Below are 15,724 nucleotides of genomic sequence, written 5' to 3'. Positions count from 1 at the left end.
AATTTAGAAAAACTATACTGTGCTAGATATAGATAAAGAACACTTTTGTTCATCATCTTATCCCAGAATCCCAGAAGTGTAGGGTTCCCAAATCAGTCTACGTTTACTGTTTTTTTTCTCCTCTACTCTAAGTATCTTTCATCTACATGCATAGTTCTAGATGCAATTTTTTGGCCTGGTGGAAAGGGAGGTTTGCCAAAAAGGCATTAAGGTTATGTTTGGAATCCTAGTGATTACCATCACTGTAGCCAAATTCTAATTCTTATATGGTTTCTCATAGGTTGTGTCTTCCTTCTACAGTCATTCCACTTATTGAAGTCCACAAGCATTCTGAAAGCCTCTTGAAACATCTGTGAGTCACAGGTAGGGGATTCAGAAGTGAAAAGGCAGAAAGTTTAGGAATCACAACTATAAAGAACCAACCAATGGCTTATTGGTAAGTTCTGTCCTTCCTCATCTTCATCTTTCCTGCCTCTACCCCCACCTAAGATTCAAAGCTAGAGTTCATCTCTATGGGACTTGCCAGAATTTCTCAGGCTCCTAATTTCTAACTCTCCATTCATCTTGAGGCTGCAGGTGAATGCTCTTTTATTTCAACTCACTTTAATTGAGTGCTATTCATTTTAACCACTGCCCACAGAAAAGATGGAGAAAGAGGAACTAACAGACTCCTGATGGAGTGGAATAAGATGTGGCTTTGCTTGGTTAATGTGATCATGAGCATAGTCACATAAACCAATCAAAGAGATAGCCATTGGTCTTGTGAAGTCTACTGTTTCCTGGATGAACTTCTGCCTGGATGGCTTAGATAAGATTCCCGAATGGACTAGAGATTGGACTAACTGATCTTTGTGTTGGGATATATATGATTTATGAAAAGTTAGTTGGTTGTGGGGGACCACCCCTGAGCTTTATTAAGCATCCTATCTCAGCCTTGAGCCAAGGGGTTGTTGGTTTGGCATTGCAGGCTGTTTGGGCTGCACCTTGCAGGTGGTCTCCACCTTCGCTTGCAAAGAAGTCTGCTTTCCCATATTTCTGGACCTGGGCATTACCCATTGTGGCTAGGTCAGCCCACACCCTGCCTTATTTGGTGAAGAACATTCTATCAAAACTCCTTTGTTCATTTCCCTATAAATAAATGGATTCTGGGTGCATGCTCTCTCTTTCCAGTGTGGAAGCTGACCTTTAAGGTCGTAGAGCTGTCCCGCCCTCGATTTGAAAAACTTACGTTTGTGTTGTGTGATTTGTCGTCACTTTCTTAGCTTAATGTTGCAGTCAGCTCTTTTAAACCCAGTTCCTCTTGTCTGCACCGGTCGTGGGCAAGAGTTGGTGATGGCTGAGCTGAATCTGAAATAAAATTCAAATAAAAACAAAGGGAGGAGAAAAAATGGAATGTCAGGTAGAGTATATGAGTTTGATAAGACATGGAGATATGATATAGCATATCATGAGCTACAAATAATTCACTACTATATTTTTTTGAGTATTAAATGCCAGGAAAGAAGTGGCAGGGATTAATGTGAAAGAAGTAGGAAGTGGCTGGGTCCTAGAGGTCCTGATATACCATGATCAAGAGCTTGGGGTTTGGGGGGCTGGGACTGTGGCTCAGTGGTGGAGCGCTTTCCTAGCACGTGTGAGGCACTGGGTTCCAACCTCAGCACCACCTAAAAATAAATAAAATAAAGATATTGTGTTGATTTGCAACTAAAAAGAATTTTTTTAAAAAGCTTCGGTTTTTGCCTATAAATATTTGAAGAATTTTTAAGAAGATGGATGATGTATGGCACATGGGATAGCCCAATTTTTAAATTTCATAACGATGAACTTACCAAAAAAGAATATGAGTCAACTTGGGGGCTGGGGTTGTGGCTCAGTGGTAGAGCACTTGCCTAGCATGTGTGAGGCACTGAGTTCAATTCTCAGCACCACATATAAATAAATAAGTTAAATAAAGGTTCATCAACAACTAAAAAAATTTAAAAGTAAATAAAGTTATTTTAAAAATCTTTAAAAAAAAGAATATGAGGCAATTTTGAAATTAGCCTAGTTAATGAGACTGGTGAGATTCTTGTCATTTATGTGCTAGAGGATCATCACACCTGTCATGGAATGACAAAAAGATATATCTACCTAGCTGCTTAAACTGGGTTATCACATAGTTGGCTTTATGTATCAGAAAGATCATCTTGGCAGCACTGCAGAAAATTGTTTTAAGGGTACTGAAACTGGAAGTAAGAAAATGTTGAAGTGTTACTGGAAACTGGGTGCGGTGGTGCACTCCTGTAATCCCTATGGCTCCGGAGGCTGAGGCAGGAAGATCAAGAATTCAAAGCCAGCCTCAGTAACTTAGTGAGTCCCTAAGCAATTAAAAGAGACCCTGTCTCTGAAACACAAAAAAGGGCTGCAGATGTGGCTCAGTGATTTTGTGCCCCAGGTTTAATCCCCGGCATACACACACACACACACACACACACACACTGGATTGTTTAGGTGAACGATGACTTTATTTGAACTAGGGGAATAGGCAGAGAAGACAAAACCAGCAGATTTGCTTGAAGAAAGTGTGATATAAAGTGGCAGGAATAAACATGCACCGCTCATAAAGGATTACAATTGAATAATTTCTGTGCTCTGAAATTCATCACTACTTCTTGTTGAGCTTATACTTCTTGAAGTCTAAAACAGGTCCATTCCTGGGCAATGTGGAACTACTCTGGTGAGCTACTTTAGCTCCAAGATGTTCAGACTTGCAGAAATTTCCCAGTACTGAACTGCAGTCTAAGATTCTTCATCCAACCTTCCTCTCTCCCTCCCTCCCTTCCTTCTATGATTCAAAAGAGTCAGAGCTGCATCATGGGCCAATGACACTCCTAGAAGACCCAGAATAAACTTAATGGTGGGTAAGCTTTTGGATTCTGGAGAAACAATAACTTGAATGAGAATACCAGTTCTAGGCATGTGAGTTCAAGCAGTAATTTAACTTCTTAAAAGTGACACTCTTGGGCTGGGAGAATAGCTGAGTGAAAAATCATTTGCCTAACACATGCAAGGCCCTGGGTTCGATCCCCAGAAACACACACACACACACATACACACAGTACCAGTCTTCATGTTTTAACATTGTGATAATTGTTGTGAGGAATATATTAATCAGATTTATAAAGTATTGAGCAAGGTATCTGACACTTAGTAAGTGTTGTTAAATGTTAGCCACTCTTATTATTAGATACGGGGAATGAAGGAGTGAAAGAAGTCAGGGATTATTCCTAAATGTCAGGCTATTTACAATATATAAAGTAATCACAAATACTCTATTCATCTTGTTCTCTATTTGCATATAGAATATATCCTTTTAAATATGAAAGAGATCAAAAATTTTCTTTTCCTTCTTGTACCTGAGTATCTTGACTTCTCCAGTTTCATAGTTAATAAACTGTTAATTTATACATCAAAATGAACACGGCTGGGGTTGTGGCTCTGTGGTACAGTGCCTACCTGGTATGTGTGAGGCACTGGATTCAATTCTCAGCACCACATATAAATAATAATATAAAGGTCCATTGACAACTTAAAAAAAAATGAACATACAATATTCCAGACTCTGGAGTTTAGAGGATGAGCTTTTACAGCATTATCCCACCTACACCTGTTCCTGGCAGGAGATAAAACATAAGAATATTCTGTTCTATGAAGAAAAACCCATTTTTAGAGCTCTGCAGCTATGCAGAAAGGAGAAAAGCTATGCAGCCCTCTAATGGACCCAAAAAACTAAGTGGGGAATTCTAAATTTAAACGTTTTTCATACATAGAGTTTTATTTAGAACAGTTTAGCTATTACATGAGATAGCAGGCATAAAGTGCACAGTGGCAAATGATCTTTCTTAAACACACTTGTACATTAAGACAGGCAAAAATTCAAACTGTGGACTAGAATATGGAGTTAAAACTAACAAAATGGAATGGAAAAGCAAAACATAAGCTTCTCAAACCAAATTTTTAGAAATTTATTGTATAAATCCAGGATGATGAAAATCTAGCTGAACAGCAGTTTTTGTGAAAAATACTATGGGTTTTAGGTTAGCCGCCAGTTTTGCAAGAGCCAACAGTACAATTTTAGCTTATAAAAAAATGAGTGCAATCTGAGGCTGCATAGTAGAAGTACAATATGCTAATAATGGGAAATTTCAGCTTCCTCATCTGCAAAATTAAGGGCTAGTTTAGATGATTTGCAAATCCCCTACAACTCAATATGATGCAATGACTTAAAAGTTCTAAACGTGAATCCCTGCATTTTATGAACATGACCATGCCAAAGATAGGTAGATTTAATGAAAACAGATAATTCATTTCTCTGGTTAACTTCATCACTTGAATTACCTTCAGAAAAACAAAAAAAAAAAAAAAGAAACTTTGTTTTTTGTATTGAACTGACCCATAGATGCCCTTCCCTAAATGAGTGTGATAATGGAACAACCTTGCTTATATCCATTTCATACCATGTCAAGCTTCACACAAAACTTCTTTTCTTGAAGTGACAAGCTTGAGAAACCAGTTTTTCCTGAGGTTTGCTCAATAAATATACTTATGATGAGCTGTACTGTCTGTCATTCTTCTATCTTGTCATAGCCTTGGAGGTCCTATCCTAAGCTGGCTATCTACTGTTAACATTGGCAATCAAAGATTTCAGAGGCAAATATTAAGGTCTAACACGGTGCCTTGTTGAAAAGAATTAGAAAGTGCTAGTACATAGGGTCCCTGTGAGGCTGTGTATACAAGGACTGATTGGGGATGTGGATCCAAGTTTTACCCACAGCACAGTGATGGTTTTGTGGGCAACCAGTGAGCTTTCCTACTCCATCATTGCTGTTACCATTCTCTTCTAGATCCCTAATTGGTATTTTCAGTCATTTAAGCATTTTTAGTGAAAAGGGCAATAAAAGAGATCAAACCTTGAGGAAAGCAAAGCTTCAATAAAAACAGAACTCCAGCTGGGCTCAGTGACACACACCTATAATCCCAGAAGCTTGGGAGGCTGAGACAGGAGGACTGCAAATTCAAGGGCAGCCTCAGCAACTTATCAAAACCCTTAGTAACTTATAGAGACCCTGTCTCAAAATAAAAAGATCTGGAAATGTGGCTCAGTTGTAAGTAAAGCACCTCTGAGTTCAATCCCCAATCCCCCAAAATCCCAAAACCAGAATTTCAAATATTTCATCCAGGATCTCTTTGTCTATCTAAGAGAGATTTGGAGAATGAATCAGAAGGCCAGAATCTCCTTGTGCTGCAACTAACCAGGTGTATGCCCTTGGGCAAACCACTCAGCAATCCTGGGCCTCTGTGTCCCCACTTGTAAAACGAGAAGGAACCCCACCTGGCTACTTTTAAGAGTATAGGAGCCTCTGTGGATTGCCCTGATTTGTGGAGGATGCCTGATTTAGGAATAGGTGATATAAAGAGCAGGAAAGGGTGATCTCTGTGAAATCAGTCAGAAGGAGAACTCTAGAACCTAGAGAGGAAAAATCAATAGGATAATGAGCAAGAACTGAAATGACAGGCCTACCAGATCCCATCTCAGGTAAATCCCTTTTAGATGTTGGCTGCATTGTTCTATGCCTCACTTTCTTATTTCTGTGATGTAGAAGAGGTGACAGAGCCAGGGATACTGGCCAATGTGTCATGTTCCCATTGCACTGTGGCGGGCGGGTGGGGGAGAGGACTTGTCCACAACTGACTGTTCTATTCTCTCTCCAGATTGGAAAGACATGGGAGCCAGGCGGCTACAGAATCCATGACTTCATAAGGACTCTTATCCCTCAGTATCACAGCCCCACCATCTTGAGCAAGTAGATAAAGAGCTTTAACAAAGAGGGGTGAGTCTAGGAGATGCTAAGTTAGTTGGGCTTTTGGAGGTTTTCGGGGGTCCATAGTTGTTTTTATTTTTGGAGGCAAGGCCCTCCTTTTTTTTTTTTTTTTTTGTGACGCTGAATATCAAACCCAGGGCCTCATGCATACTAGGCAAGTGCTCTACCACTTAGCTACCTCCCTAGCTTGCCTTTAGCTTTCTCTCTCTCTCTCTATTGTGGCAAAATATACATAACATTTATCATTTTGGCCATTTTTAAAAAGAGTGCAAATCAGTGGAGAAGCCTGCTTTGATGATTTAAGTTCTATTTCTGTGCTAATGTACTCTCTGCCTGGAAAGTTCCTGACCTGAAGGGTCAAACTGTAGGGTCCTATCTAGTTGAGTTTGGCTCCTGTAATATGGAAACACATAGGATATCAGAAACAGAACAGGAGATTATTCTGTTGCAGTTTTGCCTTTTTACTGGTAGATCTCATTTGCTGCAGTATCCCTTTCGTGCCTTGGCCCTGACCACTTGTCTTGACCTATGACTTGCTTTTGTTATCCTGCGTTTTTGTTCTGTGCTGACTACCAGATTATTGCAACTATTAACAATTTATTTTCCTTGAGATCTGAGTTTCTGATTCAGTGCATTCAGTGGTCCTTACGTAGATTTCTTTTTTTTCGGTTGAATGTGATAGACACCTTCTGTTCTCCATCCGAGCTCCAATGCCACAGTCCTGAATGTCTACTAGTCATTTCCTTGGGAATGAGCCAGTCATGGTTCTGCAATACAGGTTGCAACATATCTAAAAGAACCTTCATTTTTTTTTTTGCAACAAACCAGCTGCTTGGGTAACATCTCAGGCCCTGACAATAGTCCATTAAGTCATTTTAACAGAGTGTCGTGTCCACTATTTCCCTGATTCAATTTCCTGTCACTGGCTGAGGCCAGACCTAGACTTACGAAGTTCTTCCCTATTCCTGACTTCTTGCTTTTATCAGCCTGTCAAATTTTCCCCTATTTGATACCATACTCAAGTACCTTGTCAGCAGGTAGCTATGTTGTAATGGAAAGTTTAATGAGCTTGGAATTAGCAGAATTACTTCCACATCCCTGCAAAATGACCTTGGGTAATTCATTGACCCCTGGAGCCTTGTGTCCTCATTTGCAAAATGAAGGTAATGATACCTATGTCATAGGGACTTTTATGAGGATTTAATTAGATAATATGTATGGAGTCAATTTAGCATTGTGTCCAGAGATCACATTTGAGTTGACTCACTTGCTTGAAGTCCAGGCTTTTCCACTTACTATGTGACTTGGAGCAAGTTCCTTAACCTCTCTGGGCTTCATCTTTTCATCTGTAAATGGAGAAATGAACAGTAGATATGTGTACATATAGGCATGCATGTATGTGTGTGTATATATATGAATATATGTATATATACATAAACTACGACTGGCACAGTGTAAGCTTTAATAGGTGTAAGCTGTTAGCTATTATGTGGGAAGAGACCTAATATAGTTCTTTTTTTTTCATTATACATGTTCTCTTTTTTTCCATTAATACACATATATACCACAATTTTTCATATCTCTGTATATAAGGTATGTTGACACCCAATTCAAGTCTTCATACATGTACTTTGTATAATGATGACCATCACATTCCACCATCCTTACTAATCCCCTTCCCCCTCCCTTTCCCTCTCACCCCTCTTCCTTATCTAGAATTAATCTAATCCTTCCATGCTCTCCCTCCCCTAATATAGTTCTTAATGCCTACTCAGCACTTATTTGTCAGCTGATTTTGTTTATGAATTCATCCTATCCATTTGGTCTTATTTCCCACTTGTTCTTGCTTGCATATTCTCACCTCATCCTTCCCTGAGACAAATTGACCACCTTCATTCTCCATGTATACATCTTCCATTTTTCCTGCCTTTGATTATGGTATTCCTCATTTCTAGAATGTCATGATTTATCTTCCTTGCCTATGCAAACTCTTTCATTTCTTTAGGGTCCATCCTAAACCTTGTTTGTCTCCATGAAACTTTCCCTCCTCACTTCCGTACTCATCAACATCAATATCTTGATTTTCTGAGCCTAACTGGCTCAGATTTAGCATTTGATGCTATTATTCTGATAGATACCCCGAGCTACTGTTTCTTGTGTATTCATTGTGTTTTCAACTAGTTTGGAAAAAATTCCTCAGTCCAGCTTGTTTCAGATCAGACAGTAAACATATAGTGATTATTTAACCTACTAGGTCACATCATCTCTTGGGATCACACTCCCATGTCACATTTAAATTTGGAGAAAGGGACATGTACTTAGTAGTCTGAGGGGAGGGATCTAGAATTCTGAAATAATTTTTCACACCTAGAGTCTCTTTATTAATAGAGTGGCATGAGAGGTGGGCAGACACAGAGGGGTATGGGGATGAGTTCCTTCCATATAGAACAAAGTCCTATGGCCTCTTGGCCAAGGGGTTGAAGAAATGCTTAAGCAAACAAAGCCCTGCAGGTGAGGAACTGGAAGGTGACCATTGCTGACACAGACAAGAAAGTGTCCCCATTCAAATCTGGTTCTTGCTGTGACAGGCTTTTCTTTTAACTAGTTTCTCAAGCTCCTTATACCTTTACACAACATTTGCCCTATTGAGAAACTGGTTTTGCATGAAACTTCCCATGGCTTGAAGCAAGTAACCATGACGGTGTTTGCATACCATGGGGTTTTACCCTCCCAGTAAGTGCCAATAAATATGAAGTGGCATTCAGATGACGTGATATGAAGGATAGACTGTAGCCTGCAAAGCTGGGAATGCTTGAACTATGTGAAAGGTTCATACCAGGGTTTCACAATCACAGAAAAGTCCAAGAAAGACCAGTCCAGAATGCAAGGTGAAGAACATTGTCTTTGCCCCAGTTCTCACGGGTACTTCTACCTCCTTGATCTCCCCTTTCTTTGTCCTCCTGTAGTATGTGTTGTCTGGATGATTACACATTCCAGTCCTGCATTATATGCGGACTTTTAAAACTTGCTTTATGTGTTAGTTGTGTTCCTTAGCTAGTTACAAATTTCCTGAGAATACGTATTATAAGTATTGCTGTTTCCTGAGTCTCACAATAAAATTTAACTCAGTTTTGGGCACAATAAAATTCTTAGTAAATATTGATAGATGTACTTTTGGAAATTAAAATTCATAAGCAGTAGCCTCAAAAAGGAGAATTAGACAATGTTATTCTTTTTGAAAGAGGAGTATGGGAGTCCCATCATTTGTAGTGTTGTAAACAACAATAGCCTTCTTTCATAGAACAGGAAGTCAAGACAGTACAGATGAAACACATGGTTCCACGTGTTTCCCCTTGGGAGAGAAAGACATCCCATCTACTGCTTGAGACCCCTTCCTTGATTCCCCTTCCCCTCCCAACAAAAAAGGCCACACAATTACAGCTTGAGGAGCATCGGAGATTATCTGACTCAACTCTCATTTTGTAGATTAGGAAATAGGAAAGAACAGCTGGGGGTGGGGGAGAGAGTGTATGTGTGAGCTTTGGACCAGGTAGAACTGGAATGTCATCCCAGGGCTGCCACGTTTTAGCTGTGATTGTGGGAGAGAATCTTATCATCTCAGAGCCTCAATTTCCTCATCTGCACAGTGAGGATAACAATGCCTACCTATAAGGGTTGTTGTGAAAACAGTGAGATGATATGCACAAATTATAGTGCTTAGCTGTAATAGAGCTCAATACTTGCTCTCATTCTGTCTCTTGAGTGCCCTTCCAAAGTTATAAAACAGTTTAGTGCTAACCTGTCCTGTTTTTTTCTTTATATATATATTTTTTAGTTATAGATGGACACAATATCTTTATTTTTATGTGGTGCTGAGGATCGAACCCAGTGCCTCATGCATGCGAGGCAAGCGTTCTACCACTGAGCTACACCCCCAGCCCTAACCTGTCCTGTTTTTAAGCCAAAGTTTATTTATTCCTTACGTCTTTGTTATTTTTTATTGGTGTAAAAAAAGGTAAAAATTATCTTCATTGGAGATTTGGATAAATTTTTAAATTTTCCTTTGTTTTGAGACAGGGTCCCACTAAGTTGCCCAGGCTGGTTTCAACTTGCAATCCTCCTGCCTTAGCCTCCTCAGTGCCTGGGATTACAGGTGTGTGCCACCCTGTCCAGAAAGATTTGGATGTTTATTTTTAACAGATCTATATACATCAAGCTTAAAAAAAACTTAAAAGACATAAATACTGAATTTCAGGGTTAAATTCAAAAGGCATTGAATTTTTTTGCCCATTGCCAACTATAGTATTTAAATTCTTGGTACTTCTAAAATAGTATTCATGGCCTTTCACCCTTTAAAAAAATTCCTCTCTCTGATATATTTACATGCTTTGCTTGGCAACCTGATATTTTTCACCTGTCTTAGGATATGTTCTGCTGTTCATTAATCATCAGCTGGAGCTAAAATGAAAACACTGCTGCTGAGATTCTGTTAAAGAAATAAGAAACATATTAGTGAAGATCATGGTGGATTTATGGGGTAATCTCGGAAATGAAACGGGCATTTGTATCATTTATGAATATGAATGATTAATGATAAAGTTTTCTTTCCCATGCTAAAGATTTATTGGAGACATTTCTTTAAACAGCCATTGTGTTAGACTGCAAACATATATTTAAGCATAGGAATCAGATTAGATCAGAAGAAAATTTTTATGAAAGACCACTTAACAGTGATTATTATAATTATTGAATTGTGATCAACTATTCATCATAAATCAGGTCTTGTAGAGTGGAGGAACAAAGCAGAGGGAAACTTTCTTGGTGTTCTCTTTGTGGAGAGTGTGGTAACAGAATAATGGACTTCCAAAATGTTCATGTTCTAATCTTTAGAATCTGTGACTATGTTAGGTTACATGGCAAAGGGAGATTAAAGTTGCAGAGGGAATTAAGGTTGCTAATTAATAGATCTTCATGTAGAGTATTTTGGATTGTCCAGGTGGGCCTCAAATAATCACAAGGCTCCTTAGTATAAGATGAGGGAGATAGAAGAAAACCAGAGAGATGGTTGATGATGTGGTTAGAACTCAACCTACTATTCCTGAAGGTGGAAGAAGAGGTCATGAGCCAAGAAATGCTGGCAGCCTGTAGAAACTGGAAAGCATGATGAAATAGATTTTCCCTTACAGCCTTAAGAAAGAAATGTAGCTCTGCTGACACCTTGATTTTAGCCTACTAGGACCTACTTCTGACTTCTGAATCATAAAACTGTAAGATAATAAGTTTGTATTTTTTTTTCAGCCACTAAGTGTGGTAATTTGTTTAGAGCAGTGATAGAAAATGAATGCAAAGAGTCTCTCCAAACAAAAACTAACACAGAGGGTCTATCCAATCTCACCCTGGTAATAAATGCTATTTGACATTCTGGTATTTTACACAACATGGGCAACAAGGTTCCTAAGGTGACTGAGACTTAGGGAGAAGCTGAGAACCAAATTTATGCTAGCAAAATGATCAGTAGTCAGTAGAAAGTGCTTCTCCAGTTTGGTACTTTAATGAATGAAGAACAAATGGAAATATACTAATTGTCTCAAGGAGAGACAGGATTAATAACAATGATATATATATCTTATCCTGTGTTTTATAAAGGGTTTCATTTAAATAATCCATATAATCCTTCCATTAATACTATGAGGTAAGCTGGGCACAGTGGCTCATGCCTGTGATCACAGCAGCTCCAGAGGCTGATACAGGAGAATAGCAAGTTCAAAACCAGCCTCAGCAATGGCAAGGTGCTGAGCAATCCAGTGTGACCCTGTCTCTAAATAAAATACAAAATGGGGCTGTGGCTGTGGCTCAGTGCTAGAGTTCCCCTGAGTTCAATCCCTGGTACAAGAAAAAAATACTATGAGGAAGGGGCTGGGGTTGTAGCTCAGTAGTAAAGCGCTTACCTGGCATGTGTGAGGCATTGGATTCAGTTCTCAGCACCACATAAAAATAAATAAAGGAGGCAGAGCCCATCTGCCTGCCCCATACCACCATAACCCAGAGTTCCAGAGGAGAACCACCCCATACTGGGGTTCCTTATTCACCAAAGTGTGGCTGCACAGCCCAACATCAGGAAACATATAGGCTTAAGGCTGCCACCACCACAAAACTAGGATTTGCTGCTTCTATCAAGAGACAACAATAAAGACCTGGTAAGATGTTATCAAGGTCCCTATGGCCTGGCTACACCAGAGGTTTCTCTACTAGGGGTGCTAACAGGTATCCTGTTGCTGAGGTAACAGGGAGTCTTGCATAGGTTGCCTATCTCTTGTTTTTCCTACGAACAGCCAACTTCCTATGATTATCCTCTCACTAGTCATATAATATAATACTTCCATATTCTCACATACTACCTTATAAACATCTCAGCCAACCCCCTATGCCCCCCTTCCACCACCAAAACTGTAAACCATTATGCAAACCTATTGATTATATGGTTGAAGATAACCAAATTTATCATTTCTGTTTATAGTGACAAAACTGTAAATGTAAAAATAGAAGCTAACTGATATATATATGGCTGCACATTGGGTACATTGAGTGCTAAATATTGATCTCTCCCTTAAAAGTGAGGTATTGGTAACCTGTGGCACACTGTAAGACAATAGGGCAGAAGCTGTAATACCTCAGATCTACACTGCAAGAGAGGAAGACACAAAGACATCATGAAAAAACAAGAGAGAAAAGTGCTCCAAACAAACCATGACACTACAACAATAGAATCCATCGATAATGAAGTAGATGAAATGCCAGAGATCAGAATATACATAACTAAAATGATTTGGGAATTAAAGAACGACCTAAGTGAGAACATACAGGCAAAAATCGATCACTCCAACAAAGAGATAAGAGAGCAAATACAGGTTACAAGAGATTACTTCAAGAAAGAGAGTTACTGAAAAATAAACAAACAAACAAATCCTTGAAATGAAAGAAACAATAAGCCAATTAAAAAACTCAATAGATAGCATCACCAACAAATTAGACCACTTGTAAGACAGAACCTAAGACAATGAAGACAAAATATACAATCCTGAAAATAAAGTTGACTTCACAGTGAAGATGGTAAGAAACCATGGAGAGAACATCCAAGAATTATGGGATGCCATCAAAAGACCAAAGTTAAGATTTATTGTGATAGAAGAAGGTTCAGATATTCAAACCAAAGGAATGCACAATCTCTTTAATGAAATAATATCAGAAAATTTCCCAAGTATGAAGAATGAATTAGAAAATCAAATACAAGAGGCCTATAGGACACCAAATATACAAAATTACAACATATCTGCCCCAAATAATATTATAATGAAAATGCCTAGCATACAGAATAAGGATAGAATTTTAAAGGCTGCAAGAGAGAAAAATCATATTACCTATAAGGGAAAACCAATTTGGATCTCAGCAGATTTTTCAACCCAGACTCTCAAAGCGAGGAGATCCTGGAACAACATATACCAAGCTCTAAAAGATAATGGATGCCAACCAAGAATCATATCCAGCAAAATTAAGCTCCAAATTTGATGATGAAAAAAAAAATCTTCCATGATAAGAGCTAAAATCATTTACAGCAAGAAAGCCCGCTCTACAGAACATTCTTGGCAAAATATTCTACGAGCAAGAAATGAAAAACAACAATGAAAATCTGCAAAGGGAAGAACTACAATAAAAGAAAAGCCAACCAAAGGAGAAACCAAGTCAATCTAAATACCAAAAATAAACAAAAATGACCGGTAATACAAATCATATCTCAATAGTAACCCTAAATGTTAATGGCTTAAACTCACCAATCAAAAGACATAAGCTGGTATATTGGATTTAAAAAAAGACCCCAAAATATGCTGTCTTCAAGAGACTCATCTCATAGGAAAAGATGTCCACAGACTGAAAGTGAAAGTTTGGGATAAAATATACCATTCACATGGCCTACATAAGTGAGCAGGGGTTTCCATCCTCATATCAAATAAAGTAGACTTGAAGCCAAAGTTAATCAAAAAGGATAAAGATGGATATTTCATACTGCTTAATGGAATCATATGTCAACAAGACAAAACAGTTATAAATATATATGCCCCAAACATGGAGCATTTATGTTCATCAATCAAACTCTTCTCAAGTTCCAGAGTTAAGTAGATCACAATACAATAATTCTGGGTGACTTTAACACACCTTTTTCACCACTAGATACATCTACCTAATAAAAGCTAAACAAAGAGACTATAGAACTCAATAATATAATTAATAACTTAGACTTAACTGACATATATTGAGTATATTACCCATCAGTGAGTGAATGCACTTTCTTCTCAGCAGCACATGGATCCTTCTCCGAAATAGACCATAAGTTATGCCACAAAGCAAATTTTAGTAAATATAGAAAAGTAGAGATACTACCCTGCATTTTATCATACCACAATGGAATGAAATTAGAAATCAATGATAAAATAAAAAATAAAAGCTACTTCAACACCTGGAAACTAAATAATACGCTATTGAATGAACAATGGGTTGCAAAAGTTATCAAAGGGGGAGATTAAAAATTCTTAGAAGTGAATGAGAATCTCTGGGACACTATGAAGGCAGTGCTAAGAGGAAAGTTCATTGTATGGAGTTCATTCCTTCAAAAAAGAAAAAGTCAACAAATAAATGACCTAACATTACATCTCAAAGCCCTAGAAAGATAAGAACAAATCAACTCCAAAAGCAGTAGGAGACAGTAAATAATTAAAATTAGAGCTGAAATCAATGAAATTGAAACAAAAGAAACAATTGAAATTGACAAAACAAAAAGTTGGCTCTTTGAAAAAAAATAAATAAAATTGATAAACCATTAGCCATACTAACAAAGAGAAGCAGAGAGAAAACTCAAATTACTAACATCTGTGATGAAAAAGGAAATATTATGCCGGACACTACAGAAATACAGAAGGTAATTAGTAATTATTTTGAAAATTTGTACTCTAATAAAATAGAAAATATTAAAGACATTGACAAATTTCTAGAGGCATATGATATGCCTAAACTAAATCAGGATGATTTAAACTGATCAATTTTAAGCAAGGAAATAGAGGATGCCATCAGAAGTCTACCAACCAAGAAAACTGGATGGATACACAACTGAGTTCTATAAGACCTTTAAAGAAGAACTAACACCAATACTTCTCAAACTATTTCATGAAATAGAAAAATAAGGAACATTTGCAAACACATTCTATGAGGCCAATATCACCCCGATTCCAAAACCAGACAAAGATCAAAGAAATAAAACTTCAGACCAATATCTCTAATGAATATAGATGCAAAAATTCTCAATAAAATTCTGGCAAATCGAATACAAATGCATATCAAAAAGATAGTGCATCACAGTCAAATAGGGTCCATCCCAGGAATGCAAGGTTGGTTCAACATACATAAATCAATAAATGTAATTCATTACATCAATAGACTCAAAGATAAAAATCACATGATCATCTCAATAGATGCTGAGAAAGCATTTGATAAAAAATAGCATCCCTTCATTTTCAAAATGCTTGAAAAACTAGGGACAACAGGAACATATCTCAAAATTGTAAAGGCAATCTACGCTAAGCCCCAGGCCAACATCATTCTAAATGAAGGAAAATTGAAGGCATCTCCTCTAAAAACTGTAACAAGATAGGAATGCCCTCTGTCACCACTTCTATTTAACCTAGTTCTTGAAACTCTAGCCAGAGCAATCAGACAGATGAAAGAAATCAAAAGCATGTCGATAGGAAAAGAAGAATTACAATTATCACTATTTGCAGATGATATGATTCTATACCTATAAGACCCAAAACATT

The 15,724-nt window shown here is 37.9% G+C and overlaps 1 long non-coding RNA gene across 1 annotated transcript in view; it reads right to left on the bottom strand.

The window, feature by feature from the left end:
- The window catches only part of LOC124087381 (uncharacterized), a 33,791-nt gene that overhangs the window by 4,456 nt on the left and 13,611 nt on the right, over positions 1-15,724 (bottom strand). The window contains exons 2-3 of the long non-coding RNA XR_006850040.2: positions 7,129-7,207; positions 1,229-1,347 (exon numbers count right to left, since the gene is read on the bottom strand). This is a non-coding gene — a long non-coding RNA (uncharacterized LOC124087381). The remainder of the gene's footprint in view (positions 1-1,228; positions 1,348-7,128; positions 7,208-15,724) is intronic.

The sequence above is a fragment of the Marmota monax genome, unplaced genomic scaffold, assembly GCF_021218885.2.
Source record: "Marmota monax isolate L192 unplaced genomic scaffold, Marmota_monax_Labrador192_F-V1.1 WCK01_AAM20220418_F8-fsc00012, whole genome shotgun sequence".
Taxonomy (NCBI): Eukaryota; Metazoa; Chordata; class Mammalia; order Rodentia; family Sciuridae; genus Marmota; species Marmota monax.
The sequence above is the reverse complement of the archived record's forward strand: the minus strand, read 5'-3'. Positions and strand labels throughout refer to the sequence as shown.